The following is a 20,352-nucleotide window of genomic DNA, read 5'->3' as shown; positions in this document are numbered from 1 at the left end:
AGCAGCTTCATGTGGTGGTGACAAGCATTAAGCTTGTCAAGGTTTTCCCATATTTTCCAAGGGTTTATAAATAAGACTGTAAATAAAGTCAAACACCAACCCATCCACCTAAATAACAGCCTAAAGACTTCATATTAAATTGGTTTCTGAATAGCCTGCTGCTGCTGTTTGTCCTTCTTCTTGAAGAGAACCATGACATCACGGAGGTGGTGCCATGTCATGCAAGTTATTTGGACTTAAGTGAGGCAGGGCTGTGCAAAGTCACCAGCCTCACTTTCTCTTCCGGAGCCTAGGTCCACCTGGGTCCAGTGACCAGATATGGATTAGGACAACTGGAGATGGCCCAAGATGCAGAGGTCGACCTTGGCCTTTTCAAGCTAAAATTTTTAACAGTTTGACTGAGGCAATGCCCATTCAGTGATTAAGACTTAATAAAATGAGGCAAAGAATGGCCTCATTAAAAAAAAAAAAAGATTCTACCAAAGAAGGAAGTATTCTAAAACCATGATCCACTCACCTCAAACTCTAGGTTATGCATAGAGGAGCTTGAATGAATAGATGGATGGATGAATGGATGAATGGATGAATGAAAAGGCCTTTATTAAATGCTTATTTTATACCAGGTTTTTCCTAAGCACCGGGATATAATTATTTTAAAGAGTGAACATAGACAACAAAGAATGCATAGTCATCTACACATTTAGGAGTTTAGAGTTTCAAGGTTTCTAGGACCCTTAGAAGTTATCTAGTCTAGAAGTGTCAAACAAACTACCCATGGCAATCTTCAGTACTTCTGATCCAGATTAAAATAAAGTCGGGAAATATTTAACAAAATACATAAAAATGAAATGGAACATAGATAATGTTAATATATGGTTTTCTAGTTAAATATGAGGTCCATAGGGATCTTTATGCATAGTTCCCCCTTTCTATTGGAGTTTGATACTACTGGTCTAGCCCAATTTCCTACTCCATGTAGGAATCTCTTCTGTAACATCACTGATAGATGGCCAGCACCATCACCTGCTGTCCTGATGTGTATCTGGCCACTGAAGCCAGGTGGCTCCAGAGGAGAAAGTGAGGCTGATGACTTTGCACAACCTTCCCTCTCTTAAATCCAATTCACTTGCATGTCAATAAATTGCACCTCCATAATGTCATGGCCCTCTTCAAGAGTTAAGGACAAAAAACTCAGCAACAGAAGGCCATTCAGCTTCTGGCTGAGTACCCATAGTGCTAAGAACTTAATTACCTTGCAAGATCATAGAATCAAAATTACAGCTTTTCAGAGTCGGAAGGAACTTTGTTGGTAATCTATTCTAACCCATACCCCAAAAAGGATTCTCACAAGAGCAAACTGAACAGAACAAATAGTCATCCAATCTTTGTTTGAAATTCTCCTGTGAAAAAGAGCCCACTATTTTGAGCCAGGGGTATGCAGGAGCCACCTGGATTGCAAAAATTTTACTGTGAGTGGCCTGCGAGGTGGCACAGTGGCTAGAGTGTTGAGTTTGCAGTCCCTCATCTTTATGAGTTCCAATTTGGCTTCAGACACGTACTAGCTGTGTGTCCCTGGGCAAGTCACTTAACCCTGTTGGCTTCAGTTTCCTCATCTGTAAAATGAGCTGGAAAAGGAAATGGCAAACCACTCCGGAATCTTTGCCAAAAAGAACCCAAATGGAGTCACAAAGAGTTGGACACAACTGAAACTACTGAACAAAAACAACAAAATTTGCATCTCAGAAACTGGGAAATGCTACAAATTAAGGCTTGATTCTTTTTGTTTTGTCAATTATCTAGACCAGGAATGGGGAACCTGCAGCCTAGAGGCCACATGTAGCCTTCTAGGTCCTTGGGTGTGGCCTTTTGACTAAATCTAAGTTTTACAGAACAAATCCTCTTATTAAGGAGATTTGTTCTGTGAAGTTTGGATTTAGTCAAAGGGCTGCACTTGAGGACCTAGAGACTACATGGGCCTTGAGGCCGAAGGTTCCCCACCTATTATTTTATTATATTTATTTATTATAATAAATATATTACATTTATATATTATATACTATTTATTATATGCTATAGCAGCAGCAAGTGGGCCATTTTGACTGGGGCAGAGAGTATGTGACAGGGAGCAATGTGTAGTCATCTTAGTCCAGATCCAGATGCTACGTCCTCGAGACCACAGGTTCCCCACCCCTGATTCTAGACTTTGAAAAATGATGGAAAAATGTTAATAATGCAAATTAAACTTTTAAAAGGTGCATCCTGTCCCATTAAGTCAGTTAAATATTTACTAGGACATCATTGAAAATAGCCCACTGCATTTCTGGATAACTCCAATCTCAGGAAGTTTTTCTTGACACCAAGCCTAAACGTGCCTCTTTGTGACATGTATCCATTATTTCTAGTTCTGTCTTCTGGGGCCAAATAAAACCAATTCAATTCCTTTATCACAAGACATACCTCAAGACAAATATCATGCCCCTTTGTCTTCTCTTTTCCAAGCTAACCACCCCTATTTTCCCCAACTAGTCCTTGTACGGCATGGATTGGAGACTCTCTGTCCTTCTGATTTCCCTTTTGTGGACATTTCCTAGCTTGTCAACATCCTTTCTAAAAGGTGCCCAGAGCTGAACAAAAGCCTCTAGATGATCTGATCAAGGGAGATAACATGGTATCACATCACTGGTCTTGGAACTGATCCCTCTCAATGCAGATAACTTCTGCCTTTGTTAGGAAGCCTGGCACAGTGGAAAGCACCTGGGATTCAGTCCTAGTCCTGGCACTTACTACCAGTGTGATCTTGGACCAGCCACTTACCATCTCAGGGCCCCAGTTTCCCATCTGTAAAAGAACGGAGTTGAGCCTGAGTGGCCTCTTAGGATCTTTCTGGCTCAAGTCTATGATCCTAATTACTAGGAAAGCATTTTTTTTTTGGTTTGGTTTGGTTTGGTTTTTATATCAAGCCAAAAATCTCCATCCCTGCAGCTTCTACGTGTTGGTTCTAAATTTACCTGCCTGCCTTGAGCTTCTTAGTATAAATACACTCTGTGTTAGAAGTCTGTTAATACCACAGAAAGCAAAATTAGGCCCTTTTGTGTCTGCATAGGGCCAGAGGTAAGTCAATTAGTCAGTCTGTTAGCTATCATTATTAAGCATCTACTATGTGTCTGGCACATAGGGCCTGGAGTCAGGAAGACCTGAGTTAAAATGTGGCCTCAGATACTTACTAACTGTGTTACCTTGAGCAAGTCACTTAACCTCTGTTTGCCTAGAAGGTAGCTAGGTAATTCAGTGGATAGAGCGCTGGGCTTAGAGTCAGGAAGATCTGAGTTCAAATCTGACCTCACACACTCACTAGCTGTGTGACCCTAAGGAAGTCACTTAACCTCTGTCTGCCTAAAATAACTCGATGAAGAAAATAGCAAACCACTCCAGTATCTTTGCCAAGAAAACACTGTAGACAGTACAGTCCACAGGGTCATAAAGAGTTGGACACAACTGAACAACCTAACAACAACAACCAGTATTATACTTACTGGGGTTTATACTTACTCCCTCCAGGGTATCAGCATGATGGACAGCTTAGCATTGACAAAGATTGGTGAGTCACAAAGAAATGACAAAGATAGGGAAGCCAACCTCTCCCCCATTCTCCCACTAAGTGATATGAGGTAAGGAAGCCACACTCATGCCAACAGAGCCCTTCCTTTGACTTTCCCCAGTCATGAATCTTGCTGTATGTGCCTAAGTTGGTTTAGGCAGACTGTCAATGACCTAGCCTGGGGATCTGAAACAAGTTAGTACACCTTGGATCAAGTAATGCTGATATGTGCCAATGTGGGGTATTTAAAGATTCCACCCCCCCTCTTCCATCCCCTCAAAACAAAAATAAAACAACTGAATTTGCCTCAGGACAAGAATTCCTGGTTATTACTTCACTGTAACATATAAGATAAAGTGGTGTCACTAGATGACCTCTGAAGATCCTTCCAGTCCTGATATTCCAGGCTTCTTCCTACTTGAAAATCCTTCAGCTATTTGAAGACAGTTATCTTCTGTCCCTCCCCTCCTTCATCTTGTGGTTGTGTTTTGGCAGATACACTAATCCTCTGGAATTTTTGTAAAAATATGCTTCACTGGGTTAAGGACTTTTTCTCTCTATTCTGAATTGAAGAGACAGAGAAAGACAGAGAGAGGAGAGAAAGACAGAGAGAGAGAAAGAGACAGAGAGAGGCAGAGACAGAAACACAGAGACACAGAAGGACAGAGACAGAAAGACAGAGATAGACAGAAAGATAGACAAAGACAGAGACAGAAAGAGGAAGAGAGAGAGAGACAGAGACACACAGAAAGAGAAAGACAGAGAGAGAGGAAGAGAGACAGATAGAGAGAGAGACAAAGACAGAGGGAGAGGGAGAGAAGAGAGAGAGAAGGAGAGAAAGAAAGAGAGACAGGGACAGAGAGAGAGAAAGAGAGGATTACATGTGCACCCATAAGTCTCTGTTATCTTCAGCTTGTTTTTAAAAAATATGATAAATTCCACACGTCACTTTCATTTCTGTCCTGCTTATCTGTTTGCCTCTGAACCACTTTCTATTCCCTTCTCTGAACTTTTAAAGATGCTTCAGTGATCCGCTTATTTCTTTTCTTCTCCCTCTCCAATACAATCACTGCCTCTCCTTTCTCCCTACATTCCCCACCCAATATAAAAAGGGAAAAACACAATCTTTGTAATAAACAAGCATAGTCAAGCAAAACCAACGCACCCATTTGCCGTGTCCAAAAATTGTATATCTCACTGTTGCACTTTCAGTCAGTCAGCTCTGTGTCAAGAGGTAGGTTGTATGCTTTGTCATAGGTCTTCTGGAGTCACAGTTGGTCACTGCATTGATCAGAGTTCTTAACTGTTTCCATGTTACTTTTCTTTAAAAGTTCCTGTTGCTGCATAAAATGTTCTCCTGATTTTGCTCACTTCACTCTGCATCAGTTTATACAAATCTCCCTAAGTCTCTCTGAATTCATCTTTTTTGTGCTTGCTTTTTAAAAAATTATCACACATTTTCATGTACCATACATTATCAATTATATGTTTCTTTCTCCTCTCCTCCAAAAAGAAAAAAAAACTTTTATTACAAATATCTATAGTCAAGTAAAGCAAATGTCCAAAAGTGTGCTTTTCATTCTGTGTATCAGTCCATCATCTTTCTGTCAGGAGTTGGGGGTTATTATTAGTCATTATTAGTCCTCTGGAATCATGGCTGACCATTGCATTGATCAGTATTCTTATAGCTTGCAAAGTTGTTAATTTTTACATTGTTGTCATTGTAGTATAAATTGTTCTCCTGGTCCTGTTCACTTCATTCTGCATCAATTCAAACAAGTTTTTCCAAGTGTGAAAAAACTAGCAATTAGTAATCAGGTCTGTGATGCAACTTCTCTCCTCCCACCTACAACATGGAAAGGTTTTACCTAAAAGAAGACAAAGCTGCCCTAGGGCCTGATTAGTTTTAGCTTCCCTGATGCATCTTCCTGGTCATCTAGGGACATAAAATGTCCCAGCCATGTGGAATTTGGGCCTTTCGTACATGGTGGGTGCCTATGAACAGGACAGTCATTATGCCTTGATGATCTGCCAACCTGTTTTCAGTGTTTTCAATCTGTTTTAAGTTGGAGACAAGGTGCCCTGAGTCCAGAAAAGCTAAGTACCACTGAATTCTTGTTGTCTATTCTTGCTTTCATAAAACGAGAAAGGAAGGAAGGAAAGATGGAAGGAAGGATGGGAGGAAGGAAAGAAAAGAAAAGGCCTTTGTAAGTATTCTTGTACACGTGGGTGCTTCTTTTTCTTTGATTTCTTTGTGGTATAGTACTACTAATGGCAATTTACTGACTTTTTAGGCATAGCTCCAAATTGTTTTCCAGAATGACTTCAGGAGTGGGGAATCTGCAGCCTTGAGACCACACGTGACCTTGGGTACAGCCTTTTCACTGAGTCCAAGTTTTACAGAACGAATTCTTTTATTAAGGGAATTTGTTCTGTGAAGTTTGGATCCAGTCAAAGGGCCAAACTTAAGGACCTAGAGGGCCACGTGTGGCCTCGAGGCTGCAGGTTCCCCACCCCTGCATGAATTCACAGATCCACCAACCATTGTGCCCATCATCCTGAAGCCGTAACGACAACTGTCATTTTCCTTTTTTGTCTACTTTGCTAATCTGGTGGGTATGAAGCATAGAATGTTTTAATCTGCATTTCTTTAGTGGAAATTTGTAGCATTTGAAAAAAATTACTGTTAAAATCACTTGGATTTCTTTCTTTGAGATCTGCCTGTTTGAAGCTTTGGAACATTCACCTGTTGGGAAATGACTGTCATTCTTGTATATTTGAATCAGTGTCTTATATATCTTGGATAGGAGGCATTTACTAAAGAAACTTGCTTCAAAGATTTTTTTTCTCAGTTTCTGTTTTCTTTCTGATTTTAATAACATTAGGTTTTTTTTTGAGCAAAACCTTTTTACTCTTACATAATCATATTTGTCTATTTTATCTTCAATGATCTTTTCTATTCCTTGTCTAGTCATGATGCCTTCCTTTATCCACAGCTGTGAAAGTTATTTTCTTCCTTGTTCTTTTGTTTATGATGTGACCTTTTATACCTAGGTCATGTATCCATTTGTTGTATGTTGTGATATATAGTATGAATTTTGATCTAATTTTAGTTTCTTCCAGACTGTTTTTCAATTTTCCTATCAGTTTTGTCGAATAGTAAGTCCTTAGCCCAGTAAATGCAGTCTTTGGATTTAATGAATACAATGCTAGCATATTCATTTGTTTCTGTATGTTGTATAATCTGTTCCACTTATTGATTCTTCTGTTTCTTTAGGCAGTACCAAATAGTTGTAATGATTACTACTTTGTCATATAATTTGATATGTGACTTAGTGAGCTCCCCTTTCTTCTCATATTTTTCCATTATTTCCCTTAAGAAACTTGATTTTTGCTTCTCAGATGTATTTTATTTTTTTCTAGTTCTCTAAATTAATCTTTTGATAGTTGATTGATATGCTATTGAATAATTAAATTAATTCAGACAGGACTGTCATTTAAAAATATTGGCAAGGCCCAAGAATAAACAATTACTATCTCTCTGTTTAGGGCTGTCTTTATTTCCATAATAAGTTTTTTTATAGTTCTATTCATATAATTCCCATGTGTGAACTGGCAGGTGCTCTCTAAATATTTTATATATTCATTACTTATTTTGAAAAATGGATTCTTTTTCTAACTCTTCCTGTTGGGCTTTGTTGGCAATATGTAGAAAAGCTGATGATTTAGATGGATTTATTTTATGCAATGCTATTTTGCTGAAATTATTGTTTCAATTAATTTTTCAGTCTACTCCCTAAGGTTCTCTATGAAGACCATCATGTCTTCTTCAAAAAGTGATCATTTTGTTTCCTCTTTGCCTATATGTATTCCCTCAATTTATATTTCTTTTCTCATTTACTAGCATTTCTAGCAAATATCAAATAGTAATGGGGATAATAGGCTTTTTTACTTTACCAAGATCTTATTGGAAAGATTTTTAGTTTATGTTCTTTATATGCAATTCTCTTGGTTTTAGGGAAATACTTCTTTACCTTATTAATAGAAGGTCCATTAATTCCTCTGATTCTTAACATTTTGAATAAAAATTAGTGCTACATTTCATCAAAAGCTTTTCCTGCATCTAATGATATAATCATATGGTTTTGGTATTCTTCTCAACACAGTCTATCATGTTTGTATTTTTCCTAATATTAAATGATACTCACATTTCTGATGTCCAGCCAGGGGCTTTTAATATAATAATCTCTGTGATAGTCATCATGGTTAGCCCAAGCAAAATTAAAATGCAGGTAAAATTTATCTTAAGTATTCTCTTTACCTCCCTTTCTTATTCCTTCTACCTCTCTTCCCTCCTCCTACATAATAGGAGTCTGCCTGGTATCTAGTGACCTTTGGCTTCTCAAATCTCATTACTTTAGTGCTTCAGCCAGGTTTGTCTTTGTTAGATAGGTTCTTGTGCTCTGGGCATTTCCTTATCTTGCCTTTCTACTTATCAAAATTTATCTCTCTATGGTCCATTCCCAACCTCCCAAATTTAATCCAATTACTGTCCCTAAGAAAGCCATCTGAAGCTGAACTGAATGTTGTGCAATTATAATGACCATGCATGGCCACAAGAACTTTAGAGAAAATATACTTCCCTTCTTTTTGCAGAAGTGGGAGGCTCTGAGTGTGGAATATTCCATATATTGTCAGTCTCAGTTGATGTGTTGATTAGTTTTGCTGCCATCCTTGTTTTCATCTGTTTAAAAAATTTTCATCACAAGGAATGGTTCACTGTATGTGAGGTAGGGAATACATTTGGAAAGGAAGGTGATCTAAAAAAAGAAAGATATTACTAAAACTTAAAAACTTTAAAAACAAAGCTGTTAGTCAGCTAAGCAGTGCAGTAGATGGAGCATTTGACCTAAAGACAGAAAGATCTGAGTTCAAATTTGGTCTCATATGTGATACTGGGCAAGACACTTAACCTCTATTTGTTTCAGTTTCCTCATCTGTAAAATGGGGATCATTTTTTTATTTTTGGTGAGGCAATCAGGGTTAAGTGACTTGCCCAGGATCACACAGTTAGTAAGTATCAAGTGTGTGAGGTCAGATTTGAACTCAGGTCCTCCTGACTCCAATGCCAGAGTTCTATCCACTAAACCACCTAGCTGCCCCCTAAAATGGGGATCACTATAGCTTCTACCTTCATTTGAGGGTCCAATGAAATAACATATGTAAAGTGCCTTACAAACTTTAAAACACTATAATAAATAAAAGCTGGCTATTTATAATTATTATTATTGTTATTATTATTAAAAATTAATCCATGCTGTGGAGTTAACATCAGTCTTAGTAACTGGTACAGGGTAAACAGACATAGTTGGCCAGAAATACGTGTCTGAGCTTCCACCAATACTTTAAAGAAGAGAAGGTTTTAGAGTCATTTTTGCAGTGCCTTCAATGTTGATATACCCTGGTCAGACCCATTTTTACTTTGTGTAAGTCACAGTGTCTTCTGTAGGATAGCAGGGGATGAATGACAGATAAATCTCTCAAGGAGCATATCGTAGCTCCTTTGTTATGGGAGGCTGGCTGTTATCTTCTATACCTTCAGGAAAGGGTTGAGTAGCCAAATGAATTGGACCAAGACCCCAGAATGGTATCAGCTCAATTCCATGGTGATCATTGGGGTGCTATAGGAATGCCTTTGTTAACCCAATTCACAGGGCATTGGCTCAACTCTCTACTTCATTTTGTCTAGACAAAATAATTAAGCTGAGAAGTCTTGGGGGAGGTGCCCAACCTTTCCCTGACAAAGAAGAACTTTTGATTTCCCTGAGCTCTTATGATCATTGACCAAGGATGAGGACAGTGTGTGTTGCTTGGTGCACTCACCCTCATGAAGTCCAAGGCATGGGGGGGGTTAGGGGAGCAGGGAATGTTTCAGTGACAACTTGCTCAAATTCTCCAAAGCTTGCAGATTGATAAGGTAAGGCTTTGAGACTGACTAGGAACTTCATACATCATAAGATCATAGATTTGAAGCTGGAAGGGACCTTAGAGATCAAGTCCAACCCCCCTTTTTTACAGATGAGGAAAGTAAAGCCAAAAGAGGTTCAATGACTTGCCTAGGGTCATAGAGCAAGAGATGTCCAAAGCCAGATTTGAACAGAGAAGTCTTCTTGACTCTCAGCTCCAGTGCTCTATCCACTACAACATACCAGCCTTTAATTAATACAGTTCAATTAGGGAATCCTTATTTTAGGACAATACTCACCTTGATCATTCCCCTGTATAGAATACCTGTGTAAGCAAATGAATCGGACCAAGACCCCAAAACGGTATCAGCTCAATTCCATGGTGATCATTGGGGTGCTATAAGAATGCCCAAATCAGTGCTTCCAAAATACTTTGTAAACATTAAACAGCTATCTAAAAATGAGTTGTTTCCGATGTTATTCCTTATCTAGACAAACCTGAACATTTGTACAAGGGGAGAGGGAATTGAATTGCTTTTGAGAAACATTGCCATTCTTTTAATGACCCTAAGCTTCTCCCATAAAACAAAGGTTCATCCCTTTAATATCCTTATTTTTCAGATGATACTATAGGGCTGGCATATCATGAAACAGCAAAGTCTCTTAAGAGTTAAAATTGTGGGTCAGCCAAAGAACAATGAATGGTACCTGAGGGGTGGGGTGGAGGTAAAGCTTTCTGCCACATTTGAGCAATTAAAGTGGAATGAAATACATGGGAGAAGCAGAGTAAAGTACATCATCAGAGATATATGATCCTTCCCTCCAAAGAAAAAGAGCTAGTAATTATATAGATATCACTATACAAATGCCAACTTATTTTGCAAAGTGGAAGGGACCTTAGAGTTGAATCTCCTCAGTATACAGACCTTGTGATTTGCTCAGGGGATATGATCTGAAATGAAGGTGATATTAAAAAGACAACATCAAAAATTAAGAAGAGTATTCCTTTCTACTACTCTCCTCACCACACTGTAGTATTTTAATTACATCATGGGTTAAATAATGTTTTAAATGGGCTAACCTTGGAACAATTCACACTGAAAATACTGTTTCTATAAGAAAATGAATTCTGAGTTCCAAAGCACCAAGCTGCAAATGAAACTTTCCTCTTTGTAAGCCGATGATTACTTTCATGAGGTTACTTGGAGAAGTGGTATAGAGTATAGATAAAGTCTAATAGCTCCATATGCAAATATTTCAAGGATCTACGTTTTCATTGTATGATTACTCCCTCTCTCCCCTAATGGAGATCATAGCCTTCTTTTGGCCTTAGCAGATTGTTCCAGGAATTGTTGTGGTAGAAAAATTCATCCACTGGTCTCCAACATTCTGGAAATGAACCTCTCTGAATTTAGCTAGTGTGGTCTCCAAACCCCTAAGATTTAGGATATCCCAAAAATCTTAATGCAGTTAGTTGTAAGCTTAATAAGTTGCAAGAACCTTAAAATGGCACTCTGGCTTTTGGGACACACTGCATATTGGATTCAAAATCTATCCAGTTGGTAGGATCTACCTGAGCCTGAATTCTACTGGTTTAGCATTAAGAACTCAGAGTACCTTAGTGGAGGAAAAAAAGTTCTTCCTTTTTTCCTTCCTTCCCTCCTTCCCTCTCTCCCTCCTTCCTTCCTTCCCTCCTTCCTCCCTCCCTTCTTTCTTTCTTTCCTTTCCCTTTCTCTCTCTTCCTTCCTTCCTTTTTCATTTTTTCCTTTTTTTCCTTCTTTCCTTCCTTTTCTTTCTTTCTTTCTTTCTTTCTATTTCTCTCTCTCTCTCTTTCTTTCTTTCTTCTTTCTTTCCTTCCTTCCTTACTTCCTTTCTTTCCTTCCTTCTTTCTTAATTCCTTCCTTCCTTTTTTTTTCAGACTTGTGAATCCATTGGTATAGGGAGTTCCTGGTGAGGAAATTCCCTCTTCCAATACAGAATAACTACACTGCAGTTTACAGTCTTAGAGAGTTGCCTGTCAATAGCCAGCAAGTATTTATTAAGCACCTTCAGTGTGCCAAGCACTGTGCTACATGTTGGGAATACAAAGAAAGGTAAAAGACAGTGCAGGTCTTGCTCTCAAGGAGCTCACAGTCTAATGGGGGAGACTACATGTTTTTTGCACATCTGTGCAAGAAAAGTATATACGGGATAAACTGGAGATAATCAACAGAGGGAAGAGATTAGAATTAAGGAAAGGTTTCTCATAGAACATAGGGTTTTAGCTGGTACTTGATGGATGCCAGGAAAACAAGGAGGCAGAAATGAGGAGAGAACATCTTCCAGGAACCAGGGACAGTCAGAGAAAATGGCCTGGAGTTGAAAGATGGAGAGTCTTTGTGAGAGGAAAAACAAAGAGGCCAGTGTCACTGGACCACAGAGTATATAGAAAGGAGTAAGGTATAAGAAGACTGAGAAGGTGGGATGGAGTCAGGTTGTGAAGGGCTTTGAATGCCAAACAGAGGATTTTATATTTGATTCTTGAGGTGAGAGGGAGCCTGCAGCATTCAGAGGCTATGACTAATTCAAGGCGACATAGCTGGTCAGTATCAGAGACTGGACTTGAACCTAGGCCTTCCTGACTCTGGGACCAGCTCTTTATCTACTTCACCACTCCCCTCTAGTGGACAAAGGTGTGTGTATGTGTGTGTGTATGTGCACGCATGCGCACGTGTTTTCAACGTGTGCGTGTACATACGTACATAAGGTAGCCCAGTGGGTAGAGCACTGGGCCTGGAATCAGGAAGACATGATTCAAGTCGGGCCTCAGATACTTACCAGCTGTGTGACTCTGGGCAAGTCACTTAACTTCTGCTTGCCTTAGTGTCCTTACTTGTAAAATGGGGATAATTATAATACCTATCTCAGGGTTATTGTGAGGATCAAATGAGATAATAATTGTAAAGCTTTTATATGCCTGACATATAGTAAGTGCTATATAAATGTTAGCTATTTGCCATTATTATGTATTTGTCTGTTTATATGTTTATATGTGAATGTGTAACAACATACTGTTGTTACTATACACACTTTTGAGCTACTAACACACAATGAATTATTCACTGCGAAATTAGAGGGCTTAGGGGACACAGCAAACTTTTGAGGTGTCACTATGATACTATGAGGGATAATTAGGCCTTTGCACAGAATGTTTCTTGTGGTCTTCCAGGGAGGCAGAATCCTGAGCTAGAGGTAGTGGCTGTCATTGTGCAGCATTTCTTCCATTGTTCTGTTAAAGGTCATCTTGTCCTTCCAGTTTGTGGTTTGCCATTCATGGTCAACCCCCATAAAAATGGTGTAAGCCAATAGTTTTCTCTCCATCAGTTCCAGTCACCAAGGGGAACATGCTAATACATAAACATTTAGAAACTTAACAGCCCAAGTCCACACACAAGGAGAACAGCCAAATCAAAGCACCAAGTGACCCAGAGATTTCTTTATGGCATCTGTCATCTGTTTTCTCTGCCTGAGCTCATGGTCCCCTTATTCTGCAGATACTGTTATGGCTGTTTCCTCTGCCAAACACCCACTAAGATTGTTGATTGGAAAGTGAGTCATTCTAGTACTCCAGGAACTATGATCCCTCTCTCCTTCTCCCTCTTGCCTCCCACCTACATTTAATTTAATAGACTTTTTAACTAGTCTCCTTGCCTCCAGTTTCCCCCAGTCTCCAATCTAGCCTTCACATCATGGCTTGAGTAATTTTCCTAAAACCCAGTTCTAATTGTTACTCCCCTACTTTAAAACTTTCTCTGACTCTCTGTCACTTTGGTTGGTTAGTTGGTTGGTTTTTGTCCTTTGTTCTGGAAGAAGACCAAAATGATACCACTATTTTGGAGTCAAGGTACGGTGTGTTGGACTGTGGCTTATCAGATCGACAACAAACTTGAAAGACTTTACCACGTGTCAGGTGCAAATAGTCCACACGAACATTTAGAGGGGAGATGTCTCTAAATTGTTTCTTTTGAGCTACTACAATTCTGTTTTGCTCACAGAGCACAGAGCCTTCTTTGATGTGGGGCATGCCATGCTGGATGGTCCTATATCTGTGTTTCTAATATCTCACAATTGATTCCAAAATTCTTCAGAGAGACCTTGAGAATGTCATTGTATCACTTCTTCTGACTTCCATGGGAGTCCTTGCTTTGTGTGAGTTCTTTGTAAAATAGTCTTTTAGGCAAACATATGTTCAGTATTTGAACATTGTGACCAGCCCATAGGAGTTGCACTCTCTGCAGTAGAGTTTGAATGCTTGGTGGCTCAGCTTGAGAAAGGACCTCATTGCCCAGTACCTGATCTTGCCAGGTGATCCTTACAATCTTTCTAAGACAACTCGAATAGAAAAGATTCCAGTTCCTGCCTACCAGAAGAAGTACATTTTCCTCAGCTTCACATTCAAGTTCTCGTGCCAACCTACCTTTCCAGCCTTTCCTCATGTTGCTCCTGGATACATGCCCTATGCTCTAGTCAAATTGGACTTCTCACCATTTTATGAAGATTTCTTACCTTCTCCTACCTCCTGCTTCTAGGTTTTTGCTCAAACTATTCTCATCACTTGGAATATGCCTTTCTACTAACCCAATCTCCATATATCAAAATCTTATCCATCTTTTTAAAGGTCTAGCCCAAATACCACCTGTTCTAAGAAGCCTTCCATGATCACCTAAGCTATACACAGGCTCTCATTTCTCTGAATTCCTATTGCATTTCTGTTGTACTGTACCATTTAGCACAGTCTGCCTTTACAGGCAGGCATTAAAAAAAAGTGTATTCCGAATGTTTAGCACAATGGCTGGCACATAGTGGATACTTAATAAATGCTTGTTGAATGGAATGAATGAATATCAATTTACATACAAGACTTAATCCTTGTCTTCAGCTTATAATCTCTGTATCTCCCTTATTAATTAGCCTGGTGTTTTTTATGTGTTTAAAAATTCTCCTAAATGAATTGGAAGGTTCTAGGTTACACCATCGACAAGATGGGAGATTAGATGCTTTCTTCAAATCCTTTTAACCCTGCAACTCTCCAGGAGAAGAAAGAAAGGAGAGAAAGAAAGGAGAGAAAGAAAGAAAGGAGAGAAAGAAAGGAGAGAAAGAAAGAAAGAAAGAAAGAAAGAAAGAAAGAAAGAAAGAAAGAAAGAAAGAGAGAAAGAAAGAAAGAAAGAAAGAAAGAAAGAGAGAAAGAAAGAAAGAAAGAAAGAAAGAAAGAAGGAACGAAGGAAGAAATTATATGTCAAATGTATCAGAACAATTTCAGCTGAATCCACAGACCAAAGAAGAGACAATTCTAGCAAGGTAAAATCCTTATAAACTAACACCATAGATTTCTAATACTCAAAGCACTCACTCAACGTCCTTTCCCCAATCAGCTTCTACTTTCCCTTGGTGGGGACAAAAGCTGTCTCATATGCTTCTACTTCAAGCCTATGGAGAGACCACTCCTCTTACTATTTTCCCATTCCCTGGCACTCATCTTCCCCATTGCAGAGACTCTAAGGGCACACCCTAGCCTGCGTGCAGTAATCAGTGGACATTGCCCATAGGAAAGCATATAAGGAAATTTTCCAGAACTTCAGAATATAGAAAACAAAGCATGAATCTAAAGAAACTGCAGGTTACTACCACACACACACACACACACACACACACACACACACACACACACACTCACACACACACACTTCAATTTCAAAACATGTAGTGGTTAAATTTAACATTTTCTGTGGAAAGTAACAAGTTCTGCAAACATTTGGGTGAAAGATCTTCAAACACAAAGGAAAAAAAATTCAAATAACTCAAGATTATTCTGTGGCCGTGAAAAGTCGAAGAAAGGATTGGAAAAGTATATTCTGAGAAGCAAAAGAGTTCAACTTATACCCCAGCATAAAACACCATGCAAACTCGAGCCTAATCATCCCTTGGGGGGAAAAATGGACATCTTCCTTACAACATGACTAATGTGAAAATTGTTTAATAGGAATGTATATGTAAAGCCTATATCAAATTGTGCGCCATGTTAGGGAGGGAGGGGGAGAAAAATTTTAAACTCAAAAGCTTATGGAAGTGATTGTTGATAAATCAAAATAAATTAATAAAAAAATTAAAAAGAAGCATTTGAGGCACTGAAGAAAACAAAAAATAAACAAGCAAGTAAACAGATGTGAGTAGAATACTAGACTTTCAATCATCACCAAATAACAGAAACACAAAAATATAAGTAAATCCATTTGATATTGGAAGAATATTTAATGAAATTCATTACCTCATGTTTAGAGGTTGTCTTAACAAAAAGATGAATGTATTTTTAGAAGGTGAAGAATGATTGATTGAAATGAATAATTGAATGAATGAATTAAATAAAGATCATGCCTAATTTTGTTGCGTGTAATGCTTCTTTGAAGGCTGTTCAGCCTTGGGCCAATTCACCTGAATTTCTGGGTTTCTGAAAACCTCTTATCTCTGTAGATAATCTCCCCACTCATAACAATACATAATTGACTCCTCCAATGATAAAGATCCTTTACTCCTGCACACCACCAATGCAAAATGAAAACATGCTTCAATAGTTAATCCACAGTGCTCTCCTTGTTCTACCTTGGGGGCAGGGGCCAACAGAGAGAAGCAGGTACAGCAGGGAAATAGACCAGCTGGCCTGGGGACCTTTGAAAGGGCATCTAGCTCTCTAGGTTCAATTTTGGTATCATTCTACCTGGGGATGCAAGAGTATGACTTTTCTGATGAGGTCCTGAATGTCCCGGATATCTAGGAACCTTATCAGGCCTCAGTTTCCTCATCTGTAGAACTAAGGAGTTAGACTAGATGATCTTAAAGGTCCCCTTCAGGTCTTATATTCTTGAAAACATTTTTTTAAATGTATATAATTAGTCCTTTGGCAAAGGATAAGATTTTTCATCATCTGCCTAAATAGGGAGTCAAGATTAGAAAAATTAGAAGGATGGGGGAAGTAGTTAGGCTTTAAGCTAGGTTGCTCAGTAGATACAGTACCAGGCCTAGAGTCAGGAAGACTCACCTTCATGAGTTCAAATCCTTCCTCAGAAACTTACTAGCAGTGTGACACTGGAGAAGTCACTTACCTCTGTTTGCCTCAGTTTCCTCATCTGTAAAATGAGCAGGAGAAGGAAATGGCAAACCACTCCAGTAACTTTGCCAAGAAAACCTCAAATGGGGTCACAAAGAGTCGGACACGACTTAAAAATGACTGAACAACAACAGCGACAACAAGGAAGTAATCCTACTTGTTTTGTCCACGCATGGTTTAATGGATAACATCATGGACCTGACTTCAAGAAGATCTGTGTTCAAATACTGCCTGTGATACCATGAGGGACAAGTCACTTACTGGCTCTCAGTCTGATTTTCCTCATCTGTCAAATGGAGATAATGACATTTTCAATACCCACTTCAGCAATTGTTGTGAAGTTTAAATTAGATCACACAATAACAATAGCCGATATTTGTAGAGCAGTTTTACAAAAATACTTTAAATACATTATATCTCATTTGGTCCTCCCAATAATTATGTGAGATTGCTGTTGTTCAGTTATGTTCAACTCTTCATGACCCTATTTGGGTTTTTCTTGGCAAAGAAACTGGAGGGGGTTGCCATTTCCTTCTCCAGCTCATTTTACAGATAAGGAAATTGAGGCAAACAGGATTAAGTGACTTGCCCAAGGTCACACAGCTAGTAAGGATCTGAGGCCAGATTTGAACTCAGGAAGATGAAAGTTCCTAACTCCAGGCCGGGCACTCTGTGCACTATACTGCTACCTAGCTGCCCATTACGTGGGACAGGTGTTGTTGTTTGTCCTTTGTTCTCAAAGAGGACCAATGTGAGAGAGGTACTTTTATTATACCCATTTTACAAGTAAGGAAGCTGAAACTCAGAAAGGCTAGGTGACTTGCCCTGGGTCACATAATTAGTAAGTACCTCAGGTGGGATTTAAACAAAGGTCTTCCTGACTCCAAGTTCAGTGCTTTATCCACCATGCAATGTTAAAGCATTTTATCAACGTCAGTACTATTTTAAAATCCTTGTGAACTTCAAAATGAGTCCAACTAGAGACATGTCAGTCATATGTCAACCAGTCAAGTTAAACTCAGAGAGGGTTATGGGCAGGGCGATTCACTGAAACCTACAGGAATCTTGATCTGCATTGGTGGCAAGGGTATTATGAGGCTTGAATGAACGTAAAGCATGCTGCGAACCTTATGGTGTTAATAAGTGCAAGCTTGTTGTTGTTGTTAGCCTACAGTCACCAGGCCTCCAATCTGTTGACGATTTCATTCCCTGGCTTCTATTACCCTCCTGCTGAACTCAAGTAAGGTTTATAGAGCAATACAGAGATGTGCTGGTAAATGTTTAACAACCAGACTTTGGGAGTGAGTGGGTGGGGGAAGGAACCTATACACATACTTTCAGGCTTAATCTGCATTATTAAAACTTTCTGAAGTCTACACAATCAACAAAACAATAAATTAAGCCCCTATTTGTAGTGTTGGGGGATTTCTGAGGTGGTAAAAATTCTCCCTGAAAATTTAATGATGGGATCTCCCAAGAATTCCCACATAGCAACAGAATCACAGATCCCTGATGAATTATATTCTAAGTCCAGTTTAATATTTAAAATCATAGACTATATGATATTTAATTATAATATTATAAATTATAAGTATAGTATTATAACATTTAATATCATAGTGTTAACACCATTAGAAAAGCAAGGAAATTGATTCGTGGAACAGACAGGAAGGCAGACATGCCTGCCAATAGTCCTCCTAATGAGATCATCACCACCTGTCCCCCTTTGAGGAAGTGTCTGTATGTGTATGTGTATGTGTGTGTGTACGCACACAATACATACATACATACATACATATGCTAGAAGGCACTGGAAGTCTGTGGCACCACACACATCAAAACTTGGAGTACTACTTTTACTACTAATAGTTAAAATTAAAGTAGCACTTGAAGATTTTCAAAGCACTTTTCGTCTGTTATCACATTTGATTCTCAACACAATCCTGGGAGGTAGGTACTATTATTATCCCAATTTTACAAATGAGGAAACTGAGGCAGGGAGATGTTAAGTGAATCTCCCAGGGTCTCATAACTAGTAAGAGTCTGATGAAAAATTCAAACTCAGGTCTTTCTGATTCCAAAACCAATACTCTATTTACTGCATTACCTAGCTGCCTACCTAATAAAAATGATGTTTTGTTCTAAGGTTAGTTAGTATCAAACCAGTCCTTTGCAACACCCACTGAGGTCTTAACAGTTTTCAGTCATGACTATGATCAGGGGGCCTTGACAGTCCGGAGTCTTTAGACTGTAGGTAGGACAGAAACAGTCTACATTTATAAGCACTTACAAACAAATCCATTGCTGTTTAGGATGCTTACATTACATAATGCTGTAGAGATATATAATTATGATGGACCTAGTGATAAATGAAAAGTGGTTATCAGTGACAAGAAAGTAACCCATGTGTTGTGATAAATGTGATTAAGATCCATATCTGTTATGAGAAGAGATTGAATTTTCCTCTAAATATTATTTTTAAAAATTATACTTGTAATATCTCTTTCCTCCTTGCCTTTAATATCCCAGATCAAAATTTGGAAAGGGATAGTATGGAAACTCAGGGTATCCTGATATATCAATACCAGATCCAAGAGGCTAACAGGGTCTCACACCACACGCAAGAGAAAGAAGAGAAAGAACTACATCTGAGGAACCCATTGGAGGGGAGGAAAAGCTATGGAATCATGAAGCCACTAATTTCAGGTTGATGTAAAATACTAATCATCATCATCACCATTATCACCATTGTCGTCGTTGTCATCATCATCATCATCATCATCATCATCATCGTCATCATCATCATCATCCCTTGTGTCCCAAAAGTCTTAGTGCAGTTTTGAGCTTAAAACTATGCTAATACTTTTGGGCATATAACAACTTACATTTATATAGTGTTTAAGCTTTAAGATTTACAAAGCATTTTATCAGAACTATCTGATAACCTTTTTCGTGTCTAGTGAAATGTAAATAGTAGCTGATTATTGCTGATAAGTCCAAGCAGGGCCCAGTGAGTGTTGAGTAGGTATAGAAGAAGTTGTGGGATTAGTAATAATAATGATGCAAATATGTCGAGGGCTTTAAAGTTTACAAAGAGATTTGCCTAGGAGGTAGCCAGTACAAATACTGCTTTTCCCCATTTTACGGATGTGGAAGATGAAGGCTCAGAGAGTTTGAGTTACTTATGTATTGTCACTTACCAAGTATGTGTTGATGCCAGGATTTGAACCTAGGTCTATTGACTCTAGGTCCAACACTCTTTGTTCTGTGCCATATAGCTATTTTTGGTCAAGCAGGACTCTTGGTTTTACCTTTCTGCATCAACCACTGATTCAACCCTTTACCCATTGAGTCTTTTATAGTTGAAAAGCAGAAGCCTGCATGTAGCATTTGCCTTCTAAACTATATACTTTAACTTTTATTATAATACTCTATGAGAAAGCCAGTCATTCACCAAGCATTTATTAAGTGTTTACTGTGTGCCCTGTGCTAAGTCCCAGAGAAGGATTTGAAGTAAAAACTTCAAAATCATGATAGCAGCCCATGACATAATAGATATTAAAGCAAAAAAAAGGGCTTCATGAGATCATCTGGCTCAATCTTCAGCCATTAAACAGGTATGGCATTATGATCTTAAATTTATAGTT

This window comes from Vombatus ursinus, unplaced genomic scaffold (assembly GCF_900497805.2).
Source record: "Vombatus ursinus unplaced genomic scaffold, bare-nosed wombat genome assembly UNPS02014807.1, whole genome shotgun sequence".
NCBI lineage: Eukaryota > Metazoa > Chordata > Mammalia > Diprotodontia > Vombatidae > Vombatus > Vombatus ursinus.
The sequence above is the reverse complement of the archived record's forward strand: the minus strand, read 5'-3'. Positions refer to the sequence as shown.